This window comes from Eleginops maclovinus, chromosome 20, assembly GCF_036324505.1.
Source record: "Eleginops maclovinus isolate JMC-PN-2008 ecotype Puerto Natales chromosome 20, JC_Emac_rtc_rv5, whole genome shotgun sequence".
Taxonomy (NCBI): Eukaryota; Metazoa; Chordata; class Actinopteri; order Perciformes; family Eleginopidae; genus Eleginops; species Eleginops maclovinus.
The window spans coordinates 5,747,165-5,766,020 of NC_086368.1; the positions used below are offsets into that span (position 1 = coordinate 5,747,165).

At 39.6% G+C, this 18,856-nt stretch overlaps 1 protein-coding gene across 1 annotated transcript in view; it reads right to left on the reverse strand.

Moving 5' to 3' along the window:
* The window catches only part of ptprt (protein tyrosine phosphatase receptor type T), a 293,754-nt gene that overhangs the window by 248,840 nt on the left and 26,058 nt on the right, over positions 1 to 18,856 (reverse strand). The window lies entirely within an intron of this gene.

Consider the following 18,856-nt stretch of genomic DNA (forward strand, 5'->3'; position numbering starts at 1 on the left):
TGTTTTCAAACCACATCTTTAATCACATTAATAAGCTCTGAATGTCCATGAAATGTTGAAAACAGAGCCTTTTTAAGCTGCTCCAGTATTGTTAACACTTTTATAATTAGTAATTAAGTTATCAGCATGAAATGAAAGAGTCGGTGGATAACTGGCAGTGGCTGTTTATCAGAAAGAGAGCAGAGGGGAAGAAAGAATGAAAAGAGGAGTGATAGTGAGTATGCCTTCACATGAGAGGGAGTGATGGGTAGATGAAGAGAAAGCTTTATGTGTCAACATGATTAAGTCACAGATTCTCGTCGTTATTTCATGGCCCGGATAAGACACATTTTCCACTACATTAACCTTCTCTGCTAGCCTGGAGCACACATCCACATACATAGCTGCGCTTCCCTAATTAGACATATGCTTTGACACACAACTTATATTAATTTGTTTTGAAGCATTGAAACAGTGGAACGTCATTGCTATGTTCATTGATTCATGACATCACTTAATACTGATCCTTTTTCATTACTTTGATCTGCCTCTTTGCTGCACCCCAGAGTGCATCTGTCTCTTTAAACCTCATTAAAACAACAGAAAAAATGTGTTTTCTTCAAAAGTTAAGCCATGACATACACAATTGCCAAAGAGTCATTTAGTGCACTTAAGGGTCTACATAATACTAGAAATGTATCAATATTGATCATAATTTGGATAAAGAATCTTATTGTGGAGAGTGATATATCTTAACTATTTGTTTGATTTCCATTCAACTAAACGACATTCATGATTCCCAGATGATGAATTCTAATACCGTGAATTATCTGTTATCGCCATGACATTCTCATTTTTGACTTTGGCGAAATGTCTCATTAAGTCTAAAATAAAGCTCATTTGTCTTAACAATTCAGGTTCTAAAGTATAACAAATCTTACAATCGAAACAAAAACATATTTTAGATTAACATTTAAAGGGGCCATGTAATTCTTTTGGGGTTTTTCCCTTTTCTTTAGGGTGTTATAGGTTTGTGTGCATGTAAATGGTCTGCAAAGGCTAAAATTGTAATGTTCCCTTTAGAGGAAGTTTCTCCACCCCTGCCTAAAACGCCTCTATTGTACTCTTTACGTTTTTTTTCAGTAACATAATGACATAACTATGTAACACTCAACAAATTGTACGTGATCGTAACCAATCAGAGCAGACTGGGCTCTGGTATTTACAAATATGAACCCTGAAAATGAGCATCATAGGGCCCCTTTAATGCTCATATTCCCAGGTGCACTGTCCAGACGGTGAAATACACACATAGCCTACAACCTAAAATCGGAAATAAAAAAATGTGTGGTATCATTTTGATTATGCCTCCTTAAGCAAGAATTACATCGACTGGGAAATAAAATGTGAATAAAAAAAAAGAAATCCCTATCTGAAGTCTGTTTGAAAAACAACCTCCAGCAGTGGGTGAAAACTGGGAAAAACACAGTTTTTCTTAAAGATATGAAAATAGCTTTTATAAATTAATCAATACTGAGATAATTAGCCTTTATCGCCCCCTCATTGTTCAGTGATCTCATTAGAAATTGAAGGAAATCAAAGTGATCTCATTAGAACAGAGTCATTAACAGCAAGGTGGGGGTGGGGGGCTGTGGGGGTTCTAGCATCAATATTCAATATCAGATCTGCAATTTTAAGACCAATATCAAGGGATGAGAGAGAAGAAGCTCGCAGCAATAGACTAGACTGTGTGTGTGTGTGTGTGTGTGTGTGTGTGTGTGTGTGTGTGTGTGTGTGTGTGTGTGTGTGTGTGTGTGTGTGTGTGTGTGTGTGTGTGTGTGTGTGTGTGTGTGTGTGTGTGTGTGTGTCAATGCCCCTGATCTAGTTTGGAAATCAGTGCAACACCTCCCTTCCCCACGCCTCATTGACAGAAACACACACACATAATTACACACCAATGCTGGATGTCGGAACATTTGCATAATGAAAATGAAACACTTCTCCTCTGGTCTGATTGTGGGTATGAGCTTGTGCTAACACACATGACCACAGCACAGTGAACTGAATGTGGGTGCACACTGAAGGTGTTTGAGCTGTAGCTGTTAGGGTGTGCATAAATGTGTGTTAATATCTATGTGCGCGCATGACACAACAACAAGCAGAATCCCTTCATCTCTGCTAATTAACATTCCTGTAACCAATATAATAAAATATTAATGTGATGACTTCAGCATGCTAATAGACACACACACACACACAGTGAGACAACCAATCAATATTTATTGAAAAGTTAACTGAAAAGTTTACACATCTCCTCATGTAGAAAGTGATCTTCGCTACATTTTTTTTGTCATCTTTTATTCTAAACCTTTCATCCAACCATAAACCGCTGCAGATATCTTTTTTTCTGGTTTGTTTGTCATGCAGGATTACATAATAATTCCTAACATTTTTGTGTCCATTATTGTTCAAATAACTCATGGCTTTTGTCGTTTCCCATTGGGAATGTAAGGAGTAGTATTTAGCAAGGTAAACAAAATAGACAATATAAATTATTGTTCTGGGGTTAAATGATTGAAAGCCCACCGTTTCCTGACATATTATTCTGTTACATTTTATTCCTATTTTATGGAAAGTCAACCACTTGTGCTTGCTTTTTGAAAATGTGTGTTGGACACCCTAATCCAGCCTGTCTCAAAGTGGGTGCTGCGGCACACTGGGGTGCCCCCCGACTGTGTCAGGGGTGCCGCCAAAAAAAATACGTATTCTGACATAAAAAAAAAAAAATCCCCCCCCAAAAAATATTTAATTTGAATACATAAATACATAATTTTACCTACTAATGGATTACTAACATTGTAAATTAATGTCGATAATATATATCATTTTTATTTTAAAACATTTAAAATGTAAAAATCTGACTCGCGGACCCGCCCACCGGGGTCAGATGCCAGCGCAGCGCATTGTTTGATTTAACCGCGAAAAATACATTTGATTTCAAAAAGAGCAAGCAACAACAGCATGGATCGTTTTTTAAAAAGAAAAGCCCAAAAGAACCGGACATGATTGACTGTAACATGGAGCCTCAGCCTGCATGCGAGCCTTCGTCCACCAGCCCTGAGTCTGCATCAAATGTCACAAAGGTAGACGCTAACAGTAAGGCTAAAAAGAGGATGACAGTTACCTCAAATTTGGCTTCGTCAGTACTGGGGATCCAGCATGTCCTCTCCCTTTGTGCTTAATATGTGGCATGAAACTGTCAAACGAAGGGATGGTCCGAGCAAACTTAAAAGACACCTGACCACTAATCATCCATCACTTGCTGACAAGGATGCTGAATATTTTGTTCGAATGAAAAGTCAGCATAGCCGTCAAAAACAAATGATGATTAAATCTGCAAAAGTCTCAGAGAAAGCACTGGAAGCTAGCTACCTCGTAGCTGAAATAGTGGCTAAAACAAAGACGCCCCACACTATTGCAGAGACTGTAATTATGCCAGCATGTACAGCAATCGTGAACAAAATGCTAGGGCCTCAAGCTGCAAAAGAAATAGCAAAGGTCCCACTGTCGAATTCTACAATAGGGAGGCGAATCGACGACATGTCAGAGGATATTGAAGATGTGGTTTTGGGGAAAATCAAGACAAGTGGACATTTGTCTTTACAACTTGACGAGTCAACAGACGTGAGTGGGCACGCGCAGCTCTTGGCAAATGTTCGGTTTGTGGATGGGGACCGTGTTAGAGAGAATTTTTCATTTTGCAAACCGCTACCAAACAAAACGACAGGAGAAGAAATGTATCGTGTGACAACTGAGTATCTTGAAAATGGAGGATTGAGTTGGAAAAACTGCATTAGTATCTGTACTGATGGTGCGGCTGCAATGACTGGCTGTGCCAGAGGTTTCATTAGCAGGGCCAAAGCGCAAAACCCAGACATCCGAACAACCCACTGCTTCCTTCACAGAGAGGCACTGACGCAAAGACGCTCCCAAAAGAACTTTCCGACGTACTGGACAGAGCAGTGGATATTGTTAATTTCATAAAGGCGCGCCCGTTAAAGAGCCGCCTGTTTTCCATTCTGTGCGAGGAAATGGGCGCAGAGCAGCAGAGCTTGTTGCTACACACAGCCGTCCGCTGGTTGTCGCGAGGGAAGGTTTTTGGCCGATTGTACGAGTTACGAGAAGAACTCAGAGTTTTCTTGACAGAAGAGAAAAATGCATATGCAGAGCTGCTCGCAGATGAACAATGGTGCGTAAAACTCGTATATTTGGCTGACATCTTTAAGCACCTCATTGAGCTGAACATTAAAATGCAAGGCAGAGAAGAAAACCTCCTCTCCTCATCTGACAAACTGTGTGGCTTCAGATCTAAGCTCACGCTCTGGCGTTCCTTTGTGGGACAGGGCAGGCTGGATATGTTTCCCCTGTGCAACGCGCATGTAAACAGCAGCACACTTTCTGCCCTCATAGCCCAGCATCTGAAATCTCTCGAGGATTTTTTAGTCATTATTTTCCATCGGAATCTTACGCTCAGTTTGACTGGGTCCGTGATCCTTGAGTTCAAGCGCACTGGAGAGTGCAACGGACCTGTCACTGCCAACGCAGGAGCAACTGATGGAGATCAGGGAAGACCGCACATTGAAAATGAGATTTGGTGACATGGAATTGGACAGGTTTTGGATATCAGTGGAAAAAGAGTACCCAGTGGCCTCAAGTAGCGCTGTTGCTATTTTGCTACCCTTCTCCACAACTCATCTGTGCGAACTGAGCTTTTCAAGCCTGACATACATCAAGAACAAGAACAGGGAGCGCCTGAGGACTATGGACCAGGAGCTCCGTGTCTGCCTCTCATCCATCCCTGCTAGGATAGGGCAGTTGTGTGCGTCGCACCAGGCTCACGTCTCCCACTGATGGTGAATCAAAACCCCTCCTCTCTCTCAATTGCGGCTTGTTTGTGTAAGTGTGAGAGCGTGCCTGCGCTCTGCGCGCACGTCGACCTCTCTCTCTCTTCCTCTCTCATTGTGGATTATTGTGTGTGTGTGTGTGTGTGTGTGTGTGTAGGTGTGCGGATGGCACGGATGGAAACACGGATGGAAACAAGGACTATGATGACATTTTTTAAACCTGCATCTTTTTCTTATCTTATTCATTGTATCTCATTTTATTTATTTGTTGTCATGTCTACCCCCTTTATTTTATTTTAACTGCATCCTGCACTTCATTTGAGTTCTCCTGGTCTCAATTTGTTGTTGAGTTCTTGCTTACTTCTTGTGGTTTTATGACATTTGTGACTGGTTTATTGTTTTGTGAAGCACTTCTGTTTTTTAAAGGTGCTGCTAGATAAAGTTCCTATAAAGTTGTTATTATCATTATTATTATTCACAGTTCGTGTTGCACTTTACTGTCCCGTCTAAATAAACAGGACATTTGCATTTATGTTTAGGCTATGCAGTTATGCAGTGTCGTTTTATCATTTACATTGGGGTGCCTTGATATTTTATGCACTTTTGAAAGGTGTCCTGACTGAAAAAAGTTTGAGAAAGGCTGCCCTAATCTAACCCAGGATAAGCCACCATGGTAGGATTACTTCCCAAAGCATAACAGTCGTTATCTTAAAATATTATTAAAATCATTTCAGAACATCTGTCCAGGGACTATAGATGGAAAATGTCCTCTTGGCTAACTGTAGCGCATTTACAGAAGCTATTGATGTGCACTTTGCCTTCTAAATAAAAATATAATCAATCATAGATATCTTGAATGAGCATGAATGGAATGAACTTATTTACCTATTTTAAGTCATTATGACCGTTCAAACAACTTGGCATTATAACATACATTACATACTTGAAAAGGTATGTTTAATAGTCCACCACCACTAGGACATCCATTAACGAGCATAGCTATTTGTGATATGTAAGGCGGTTATTCATGCATTCATAACTGATGATTCTGCTTGAGCTCACATCCGGTCCATTTAGCCATGTATCAGACAGTATCACTGAAACACACACAAACACACACTGACAATATGCAAGCAACCTGGCCTACAACCAGAAGCACAAAGTGAATAAGAGCAGCAAAAATACCCCCCCCCCCCCTTATACATGAACACATCCTCTGATGATAACACTCATTTGAGCAGAGTCCCTTGTGTTTCTCATGTTGAGATTTCCATTCCCCCCTAGGCACCAATAGCAGCCATTACAGCCAGTCATGAGAGCCAAAACTAACACAGTGCGACAGGACCCTCAGAGTCCCAAAGCAGGGCTAGGCCCCCCGGGGTGAACGGCTCTAAAGAGTCTGTTTACTGCTCACTTAGATAACATCAACTGATCCTGAGTGTGTCTCACTGGGTGTTCAAGTGTGTGTGTGTGTGTGTGTGTGTGTGTGTGTGTGTGTGTGTGTGTGTGTGTGTGTGTGTGTGTGTGTGTGTGTGTGTGTGTGTGTGTGTGTGTGTGTGAGAGCAATCCAAGGACATGTTGTTGTGTGTTTATGTGTGCATGTGAGTGCAAAGCAGTTTCCATCTGAGAATTGATAAGTTAACACAAATATTCACAGGAGTCTACTCATTTAGAGTTGGTTGAAGCATCTTTTTGGTACTTTCACTTATTGTTTTATCATGATAATTAAATTAAATTAAATAAATTGTAAATATAATTCAATTTATCTTGGATATTTATTCAAAATAAATGACTTTTGTTCATGTACTTGGCCAATATAAAAACATTTTTCTTGTCAAATTATTTTTCTTTAAATGTAATAATAGTATTATTATTATCATTATTATTATGATTGCATTTTGTAATAGATGTTGTTGATGTATTCACTTACTAGGTTTTTCCAAATCCATCAGATCGCTCCCAAATTGTAGTATTGAAGATTGATTGTAAATTGAATTTATTTGTCATAAAATTCTATTAATTAACATTTTATTCAAAGCACATGTGTTCATTATTTACTCTCAATATATTTAGGTTTTTATCCCATTTATTCTTTTACAAATTTCCTCAAATTAGTGACACTGTCGAAGACTTTGTAGTTTATCTGTTTTCCATACATTTTTTATTTGTGTTAATGTTGTGTTTTTGTGCGTGCATAAGCTCATTGTGTGCCTGCATGCATGACATCCGGAGTGCATCTGTGCCGAAAAAGTCTGGAAACAAAGGTGTGAGTGTATACGTGGGTTTGTGTATGGGGGGGATGGTGGGTGATGGACTGACTTGCATGTGCATGTGTGTGCGTGCATGTGTTTCTATCTTGTCTCTTAGTTAGCTCATATTAAATCCACTGTCAGCTAACATGCCAAGACCGTTAAATATTCCCATTAAGTCATTTAAAAACATATGCCAACATATGCCATCTGCCTCCGTGTTCCCCTTTCACACACACACACACACACACACACACACACACACACACACACACACACACACACACACACACACACACACACACACACACACACACACACACACAAACACACACACACATATGCACATACAGACACCCTGCGGCACACAAACTCACTGGCTAAAGACTAAATGCCATTATTACCACCCCAGTAAGCTCTGAAAATAAGGGCAAGCAGACAAAGGTTGGTTAGTATTAAACACATCTGGGGCAAATGTGCTTGAGGTGTGTGTGTGTGTGTGTGTGTGTGTGTGTGTGTGTGTGTGTGTGTGTGTGTGTGTGTGTGTGTGTGTGTGTGTGTGTATTGTGTAAAATAAATCACCTTGTCTCAGTTATAGTTTTTGTGTGAGCTTTTTTATGTGTGTGGGGGGGGGGGGGGGGCTGCATGTTTTACTAAATGGTCCATGTACATTTTTTTATGTGTATTTTCTGCTACATAAATCAATATGAGACCTGCCTTATAACCTGTCATTGTGCGTGAAAGAATGCAGAAAAAAAATGTCGCCCCAGATCCCTTCTCCCGGCTGTCACACACACATCAGGCTTCATGACCGCAAACATTACACAAACACACCACCCTCACACAGAAACACAAACTAATACCTGTACATACGTCTCCACTCAATTGAATTAATTGATTTGGATGGAGGGGTGACTACAAAGGGTAACTAGAAAAGAATGAATGCATAGTAGATTGACACACACTTTCACATAAATACACACGAGTGAACACACTCACTTCCACCCACACTTGTCTTGTGTTTGAAATGACTTGTCGTAGTAAATTAGAGCACAAGACGTTGACGTATCAGACGGAGGAAGGAGTACAAACACACACACACACACAAAGCAAATTCAATTGATATGCTCAATCAAGCTGCTTGTAATTGTATTCCGCCTTCAAAAGCACACTTTACCTGACCCATGTCAAATGTAAACACGTAGAAAAATCGAAGTTTACACAGTTATGCAGACTTGAAAACTGGGTTTAGTTAACTGAACTGGACCTAGTCAAATTTAGATTTTAGGTAACCCAGGATGGCCCTTTTTGTGTGCAGTAAAAACTAGCTTAGCACATTCTTACTGAAGATCTGTATTCGGAAACTTTTCAAGGAACCTTTTTAGGAACACAGGAATATTTTCAATGTGGAAAACCCTGTTTTGGGTTTCTTAACCCCAATGCTAACCCTAATAAGTGACTGTTCAATGTCTCTCTAAAGGTCCAGGAACTATCCAATAAAGTGTGCAGTGCTAAACATCACTGATTGGTAAAACAGGCCCTGATAGAAGATGTTAATGAAACACTGTTAACTCCTTTTAATAACGTTAGCATAGTGGCAAGAAGTTTGGGGAGATAGAGAGTTGTTGAGTGAGATAAATTACACAAAACGTAAAGCCCTACCACACGTTCATAAGCCCAATGTTTATTCAGACATCATACGGTTATTCAGTAATATTGTTTTTCTTCGCATATAACCACTCTTCATCACAATGATAAAGATTCAAAAGACACACAAATGCTTTCCAATACGTTTTAGCTCCTTATTTAGCTCTTATTTCAGGTTATTTTGCGAGTGGGACATTCTGACAAAAATATTTGCAAGAAAATTATTCCTCAAAGGGGAACAAGGCTGACTTAGTGCTTTAAAGTATCTGGTTTAGATCATACCAAGTGAAGATCTGAAAGTATATACGTAGGTCAACAGATGACATCCAACCTGACTCCACACAACACTGCTCATGAACTTAGCTATATAGGTCTGACACTCCTCATGCGTCTCACGCTGACAGCATTATCCTGGCCTCTAAAAAAACAATTCAGTCCTTCACAATCAAAAATAAGGGGTTTAAATGAAAGGTCATTTAATTACTCTTTAGAGATAGCAAAGTATAATAAGGAAATCCTGTCAAATTTCACACTGAATCATCCATTCATCTATCAGGAGAAATCACAGTAAAAAAAAAAAGATCTGACTACGGTTTTGATTCGTTGCCTTGTTATGCAATCTCTATGTATATATGGCAAAGGAATATGAATTATTATGCTGAATAATCTGTAGGAGAAGGCCCATGTCGTAGATCAATTACTGTATATCACAAATGTCTGTTGTCAAACTGAATACACTTGCGGGAACTATATATCTGAATGTGTCATTTTTTAAATCTTTACATTGGAAATTCAGGTTTGTAATGCCCAAAACTGCTGCCATTGGTCGGGCATAGTGTGTTTATGGACAAAAGTGCAAATTAACGTAGGGTCAGTCCTCATTATGTATGGCACAACCATAGATTTAATTGTGGTATTCATCATTTTCCATTTTAAATGAGCAGTTAGTTTTGAGTGAGCAATCAGATGTAAGTGACAACTATGTTAAGCCTGTAATGCCAAACATGTGAAGGTGGTCAGACTGTAAGAAACTTCCATATTTTTCTAAAAGACTTTGAGACGGTCTGAGTCACAATATGACTCATTTTGAACACACTCACATACGCATTGACATTCACACTCTCCATCGGTCGACCACATGCAAACTCTGTCAAAACTCTCTCCCTCACACACACATCCACACTCAGAAACACAGGTAGGTTTTGGCGAGTTCCTGATGAGTACCTGCTGCTATTAGCATGCTACTCCTGTTAAGGATTAAACTGCTGTCAGAGCAGGGAACTCTGCATTAATAAAGAGATTCCCCCTTCGTCTTATCTTCTTTCACTCTCCATTACTCTATTACACAAATATTCTTTCAGGAAAAATGTAAATCGATAAAGGGTCCATTTGGCAGAGCTGTCAAAAAAGTAGCCCAATATGAAATGTGCACACCTTAGACAAACAACGTTTCAACTGTTACGCAAGACAAAAAGAATATAACAGAGCGTTTACCGGTCAGTTTTTCTCAATCGGTAACAGAATGTTGTCAACAGGACACCTTGTTCGTATTCCTTGCATAGATTTTTCATGTCAACGGGACCAAACATGTCTGTTCACATGACAAAACGATACAAGAAGAAGGTATCCTGTTGACAACATGGGACTTGTGGTACAAGAGTTTTGAGAATTTGAAAGTTGTGTAGTCTGCCCAAGTTTTTACCTCTACCTTAATGCAAATCTTACTTTACCATCAAAATTAAAACCGCTCCATACCACTCAAACAGCCTGATGTAGAAGTGAGATCAAGCCAAAACCTCAAAAATGGTGGGTGGGAGAGAAACTCCCTCTGGAGGGAACTTTGGGATTTTAGCCTTTGAAGACCATATACATACACAAAAACCTATATAACACACTACAGGAAAGGGAAAACCAAAAATCATAATAAGGCCTCTTTAATGTGTAAGTCTCCTCTTTTATGTTGCCTTTTATTTGTACAGTCCACTTCACTGCTCAAATATTTCCCGTTGTGGGATGAATCAAAGTTTTCTGCTTCTGAAATTGGTCCTCATAAGCATAGTCGCACAAGAACACTTGCACGCATGCACGCACGCACGCGCACACACACACACACACACACACACACACACACACACACACACACACACACACACACACACACACATACACACACAAACACAGCCATGGGCATAGTCCTTCACAAAAACACATTCTTACATATACAGACAGATCAGCGCACAGAAAGACATCTGCACACACACAAACACACACTATTTCAGACTCTCTGCAGTGCTCATTAGCAGAGATACAGGTCCAGACCTCCTCCGAGCTGAACTGCAGGGGTGACCAACCCTCTCTCTGTCCTCTTCTCTTCCTCCACTCCTCCTCTCCTGTCAGATTCACTCTCTCTCTCTCTGTCTCTCTGCTCCTCCCATCACGTACTGCCCTTTGCTCTCCTTCTTGATCCTTCTCTTTTCTACTTTTCACTCTACACTTCACTTGTGTTGGCTTGCATCCTTCACCCCTGCCCTTACCCTTTCTTCTTTCTTTTCTTCCTCACCTCATCTTCAACCCTCGAGCAATCTTTGTCCTTTTTTTCTCATCTCTCCATCCATTCCTTGCTTTTATTTTTCTCTATACAATGAACTCTTAAAGCTTCCATTTGTGCATGAAATAAATGTGAAGTTGTTTTACCAAATTATCAAAACAGCAAAATGGGCATGTAATTACCATTTTGCTCTTCTGTTTCCTGTCCATACTCCTCGTCCTGTATACCCCATTTAACGTATTTTCTTCTTGTCTTCCTAATGTCCATCTTTCCCACTCTACGGCTTCTCTTTTGCTCTCTTTCTGTGTATTGTTTATCTGACGGATGAAAAGAGACTCACTTGACCTAAGAGTCCGCCTGAATATCAATGATCAATGAGCTACTTTTTTTTTTCTCGGTCTTCCCTATACTCATAAAGCACCTTTTGTTGTTTTAGTGATGGTTAATCTGTGTCTCTGCGTGACTATGTGTTTGAAAACCGCACTAATTAGGGTTAGGGTGAGGCCACATTTATACTGATAACAGTGAGATGGTTCCTTCTGTAATTACAGCCACAAAAAACATGTTTACAACATGTTTGCACCTACAAATAAGGTTCTCTGAAAATAATCGACCGATGTATGGAATTGATGTGACAAAATATTTTGATATTAAAACCTACCTAATAATTTTTTTTCCTACGAATTCTGATATTAAAATCTTAATACTGGCTTTTTTTTAAATCAGAATTCACACTAATGTTCCGTACCGATGCATCCGAAAAATGTAATGCCTTTTATCGTTTTTGAAAGTTTAATGGATATTCTTTAACTGGTCAAAAAATCAATATATTTGAGTTTTTGTTTTACAGTGAAAATCGGAGTTTCTCAAAACGAAAACGACTGCTTCAAGGTTTCAAGGTTTCAAGGTTTCAAGGTTTTATTTGTCATATGCACAGCAGATACAGCGTATATGTTGGCAATGAAAATCTTATGTCGCGTGCTCCTCCAACAAGGAGGTTCATCTAGAGTCGATCCTGCTTTTTAGGCCCCATGATAGCTCTGGTGTGGATGGGGCCTTACCCTCAAGATGCGCTTGTGTGTTCAACAGAGTGTGTGTTTACCATGTGTAGTGTATTCAAGCATAAGACACACACACAGACACACATGGGAATAAGAGCAAGTAGCGCTTATTTATCACCGGCTGAATTCCCAAAGCTAACCAAGAAGAATGTTTCCAACTGCCAACAGCAATTCTCTGTCTTTACCTCTTGCAAACACACAGACACACACTTTAATCTGTGTGTGTCATATGTTTTACAGCCTTTAGAGTCTCTTTCTCCCAAAGTAATCACAGTTGAGCAGCAGAAAATATGGCCCATGCATTGTACAGTAACTAATCATGGTATACTGTTTTATGAGGTTTAGGCTTTTTATGATGCTGGAAGTCTATGTCAGAAACACTCATCAATTCAGGGCAGCTCATGATATAAACTGACTCTTTTTTACGCTATGGATATTATTTATTGAAAATATTAAGGACAGAAGCGTTGACAAAAAGAAAAACTGGGGAATTATTAGCCAGTTTTGTAACTCTTACAAGACTGTCAATCCCATCATTTCCCATATGTTAAGCTTCCACTGATACTTATTAATCATGAAGGACATTTTCCCTTATCCCTTTGAGAAGAAATGACAGGCTTCTATTAAAGCCGTTGGCCTTATTATTTTTAAAATAACCACCCACATGAATGCAAAGAGACACACAAGTTGGACCTTCAAAGTATCATAAATCAATAGTTTGAAGTTTTCACAACAACAATCCTTCTCAAAACACACAAACAATGCCACACACACACTCAGATGCCCTTCTAACACACTGCACAGCTACTCTACATAATTTTCCCTCAAGCAAAAGCCAGTTTAATCCCTGTAAATATTCATAAGAGGAATGTGTAGGTTGAAGTGGCCCTTCACTCTGCACCCAGCAGGCTTGATGCTTGATTTAAATTAGCTTGAACGCTAAAAGCTCCTCTCAGTTGCGCTTCAGGTCGTGGACCACTGACTTTTTGGCCTGCACTTCAGATTTTAAAGGTTACCGACACTTTTGCAGAGAGGGATTTGCTGTAGGTTTTCATTAGCTCAGTTAGCACTCTATTATTTGATTAATTGGGACTCTTTTTTTTTTTTTCTATGTATGCCTCTAAAAGGCATTCTGGCTGGGTCAGAATGTGGGGGTCAAATACAAAGAACAGACTCTGAATATACGCTGCTGCTTGCAGAAGCCCCAAAATCTCATAAAATAACTTGTGACCTGTGATTATACGACATCCACCCTTCAACAGGGAAGTGTTGTGTCTCGCTTGATTTCCCCTCCTTGGTTGTCCCTCCCCTCGCCCTTATTGTTTACACCTGTGTTCACCTTGTGTATTTAAGCTGTGTTTGTCTCTGTGCCCAGGGCCAGATCGTTTTGAGTTGCCACCACGCTAGTTTGCGTATGCTTAGAATTGTGTGACTATGGAATATTACCTCTAGTAAAAAACCTTTTTTGGAAACTCTTTTTGTGTTGAGACGTGCATTTGGGTTTTATCTTTTTATTGTGCCCCAGACGTAACAGGAAGTTTTCCCACACAGATTTACCACCAAGCCTTAAGCTATAAGGCTAAGCTAAGATGTAGATAACATTTACATTTTAACACACACACACTGGTTAAGTGTTAAGGCAATAACCTGGGGTTCAACCAATTTATCCTTGGCCTACTCTTTCATCAAAAACAGATTAGATTCGCACACAGTCACACATTGATCGCCACGATAGGTCTGAATGAACCACTGAGTGCCACACACACACACACACACACACACACACACACACACACACACACACACACCCGCATACACACACATATATTGATTTCCTATCTTGTTCTCTCCCTCCTCAGAGTTGAACTGAACAGTTATAGACAAATTCATGCTTTTTCCATCCATGACAAAGATGGATCACTTATCAGAAAATTTATGTGTAGAATGAGCCAAACATCCTCTTATTAAACTCTGTGTTTGTGTGTGTGTGTGTGTGTGTGTGTGTGTGTGTGTGTGTGTGGGTGTGTGTGTGTGTGCGTGTGTGTGTGCATGTACAGAATATGTGTGCGTGTTTGTTAGCCACAAAACCTGAGCAGACAGACCAACCAACAGGCAATGAACCACCAAATTCCCAATGTGCTCTTGGACAAAATCTAAGCTACGACACGTGTGCGTGGAAGTAAATGTAAATGCAATTACCTGTGCAGTCATTGGTTGCATGCACCTGCACAGAATTTGCATTTATGTGATTGAATGTCAGTGTTTGTTTGTGTAAGTTTGTACCACCGGGGGTCATATTGTTGAAAACAGGTCAGCCTTTTGTCCCTCACTGGAGGGCAAGGACAAACATGAGGGCTCCAGTTGTGTGTGTGTGTGTGTGTGTGTGTGTGTGTGTGTGTGTGTGTGTGTGTGTGTGTGTGTGTGTGTGTGTGTGTGTGTGTGTGTGTGTGTGTGTGTGTGTGTGTGTGTGTGTGTGTGTGTGTGTGTGTGTGTGTGTGTGTGCTTGCCTGTTCGTCTCCTCCCCAGAGCCTGCCATTGGCCTATTTCAGACTGAAATGCTGAACTGTAAATTATGTTTACCCTCTTTCTGACTCCAGCTAACCTGTTGATGACCTTGGTCCAACAGAACAACCTGCACCTAAAGGCACCTTCAATTCAAAATCAGACTTACCATCATATGCACATTCTGTTTCTAAAGCTCATGAAGCTGGCTCTGTCTGATCCCCTTTTCAGTAGTTTAACACATGTATAAATGTGTTACAAATCATCTCTGTTTTTACAAAGGTTCATGATTTGTTAGATTTAGTCTCAAAACAACTGAGGGTTAGAAGAACATCTTGGTTTAGATTAAAATAACTTAGTTTTTAATGTTGGTCACATTTGTTGTTATGGTTATAATGATAACTGCTTGGTTAAGGTTGAGGGAAATCGGGGTCCAAGTTCAAAGAAAAAGTTTGACATAAGGCGTACTCATCCATTCCCACCCACCTCAGCCGTTTCAAATCTTATCAGCCAATTAAAGCATTTTCTGGATCTATAACAAACTCACGCTTCCTCCTCCTTTGTTCCCAACAGACACAAATCATCACTCGTAATGGACTGTTGGGGGCTTTGTAACGTGGACATTAACATATGTTGGTATTGGGCATCTGCTGAAATGACTCGATTGGGATGCTTCCACTTCCCACAACTCTGGGGTTTATTTCTGTTGTTTCTGTTTCGGTCTTTCTATACATCCAAGTTATGTTTGAGAAATACGAGACATGAATGGGCCATTATATCCACTGGCTAATGTATGTGTGTGTGTCTGTGTGTGCATTCATCTATAATGCAGGCCGGTAAGCAGAACTAAGACTGTGATTAATGATTATCTCTGGCAGTGATGTTAATCACTTGCAGCTACACACTCCAAACAAAACCTTTGTGTGTTCAGGACTTGACTTTAAAGCACTAAGACAGGTCTTCCGTGTTTTTGCCAAGGAAGGTCTTCCATCTCTTCCTCTTTTTGTACAGACTGTCAGAGTGACTCCCTACTCACTACTCCTGGCTCCAAAATTGTGGAACAAGCTCACCATCCATAACAGTAAGTCTACATATCTTTCATTGCAGACTAAATTCCAACCTGTTTCCACTGGACCTCGACCAAAAAGTAATACACCAAAAAGCTGATAACAGCAAGAACTATGTAGGTATATTAGCTTAAAAATAACAAACCATTCCATTTAAGCTAAACCTTTATACAGCCAGAAATCTAGGAGCTGAAGACAATTTATAAGTCAGCCTACCATCACCTTAAGAATATACATAGGATAAGATAATGATAAGATAAGACAAGAATTACTTTATTAATCCCAAACTGGGAAATGTTTGTGTTGCAGCAGCATAATACAATACAAGGCACTGCAAATAATTAGAAATAAAAAGAAGAAATAAACAATTCTAAAGTATAGACATCTCAAAGAAGAAATAGAAATTTAAATAAACTGGCATTAGAGAAAAAGATATATATATATACAGTTGACTATGAAGATAAATAATCTATAAACTGTCAGACAATTAAACACTATTGAAATTAACTAAATATAAAGCAGGATATTATATAAATAATAGTGCAATGAATGGAATATTGAATAAAATATAAATGTTCAATGTAAAAATGTAAAATACATAGGATTGATGGACTAGTGTCTCAGCAGGATTTGGATAAACGTGTCGATGTGTGTGTTTACCTTCAGGAGATTAGACTACTGTAATGTTGTTTTTACTTTACACGTCTCATGTAATCTATCAGACAGCTGCAGTTGATTCAGAACTCTAACTAACACAAAGAAAGTGGATCATATCGCTCCAGTTTTGAGGTCTTTAAACTGGCTTCTTCTTTTTTAAAGACTTCAAAATACTACTGCTGGTTTATAAAGCATTGAATGGTTTATTCTGATCTCTTGCTACATTATGAACCATCCAGAAGTCTTCTGGTTCATGTCTGCTTTCTGTTCCCAGAGTGAGAACTAAACATGGAGAAGCAGCGTTCAGGTATTATGCTACATGTATCTGGAATTCATTTCCAGAAAACCGCCGGTCAGCAGCAACTCTCGCTACCTTTGAATCCAGACTGAAGATTTGTATATTTGTAGTTGTGATAAAAGGAGCGATAGTGTGTGCCCATATGCCTTTGAATGTGTCTTTGATAGTGAGCTGAAACTAGTTGTGTGTTTGTGGAGAAGTTCTTTTATTGTTTTGTCTATCTTAGTTGTGTTTGTGTCAGGGGGGTAGAATGCTGGGCAGAGAGGGGAGGGAACAAAATGATTGACAACGGGTCTGGACCAGGGTGGTCGGGTGGAACGGTGCCTCAACACAGCCCAGTAGACATAGCCCCACACACACACACACACACACACACTCGCATGCACACAAAAAAACCTTGCAACAAGCCTAAACACATGAGCATTGAATCACTTTTTCTCCCATACACACACACACACACACACACACCATAGGGACCTCTCCTCACCTCAACTTGTCTCCCTCTGACAGCTCCCAACAGTGGTCAACACACACACAAACACACGATCATACACACACATATAGAGCACACCAACACAGCACAGTGAACTCTTGACAGAAACATCCTCCCACTCTTCTCCCTGCCAAAGTGCTGCCTTCCTCAATACCTATGCATGGGCACACACACACACACACACACACACACACTGAAGGATAGCTCGGCTCTTGGTCAGGTCAATGGCTTGTGCTAAAGAAAAACCTTAACTTGTAAAAGCCAAAGGATGCCTTCACTCTCTCCTCAAACTGTCCATTTGTATCTTCTCCTACACTCTGTCTCTCTCCACTGCACAAAAACTTTTCTCAACCTCAGCGGTTCAAGTCTTCCACTTTACTGTTGTATGTGCGGTTGTACTAAATAAAATGTTCCATGCATATATGAGTCATCGCTTTTCAGCTGAATGCTGATTTAACACATGTGGGGATTTTAAATATATACTTGTGGTTATAAAGATGCAGAAACTACAGATTGGGCTTCAAAGGTGTACCTTTACTATACTGAGATGCCTTTAAAAAAGTACAGCTATTTCTTCAGAATCCTGCATTCTTCCCACAGCAGGGAAATGTATAATGATGCAGCCAAGGTATAGCGCAGACAAAAAGCAAACACAAGATTAGTGTGTTAGTTCAGGCCTATACTCCAGACAATCTATTCTAATTTGTAATTTCCTTTTCAAATCATACAACAATCAACATTATTTCCATGATATGAATTTTATCTAATTGATGCTCATGTTGCTGTTTACCATTTGGCCTGTAGCAGCTTGTTTAGCTGTTTTAATCGTTGCTCAAAATATGTTTGTTTACTTTTGTGCATCCTTTTATCTGCAGCATCAAAAATCCAGTTCCCCCATAGGGAGCATTCACATTTTAAGTTATCTAATTCTCTTTATTATAAAGGGAAAACTGACCCTACTGGGTTCATCCCTAAAAAAAAAAAAGCCCAAACATGTGCATGCTAGACCCTCAGATCTTTTCCCCTGAGCCAATCCAACATGGGTTGCTTTTAAAAGAGTCTTCAAATATTTTACACATGAATGGTTGAGATTAAAATATGCACTTTTTGGAACAAGGCAAAAGAAAGAGATTCACTCTCCCATCCAATGGAATGGCATCAAATGGAAAAGCAAAAAGGACCTTTTAAAAATGTGACCTTGTTTCAGTCTCTGATTTTAGAGTTCCTACTTGTTCAGCGCTGCAAATTAGCCTTGTCTCCAAAGGAAGAAGGTTGAACCGCATACAAGTAGGGAAAAAATAGATTCAAACATGAAGAAGTTGGCAGTTGTAATGTAATTGAAATCTTTATCAAAAGGCAGTGTTTACCACTGTCGGTCTGTGAGAAAAAAAGCATAATAACCTTTGGAAATTTTTGAAAAGTAGCCCTTCCTTTAAAAAAAGTAAAAAAAG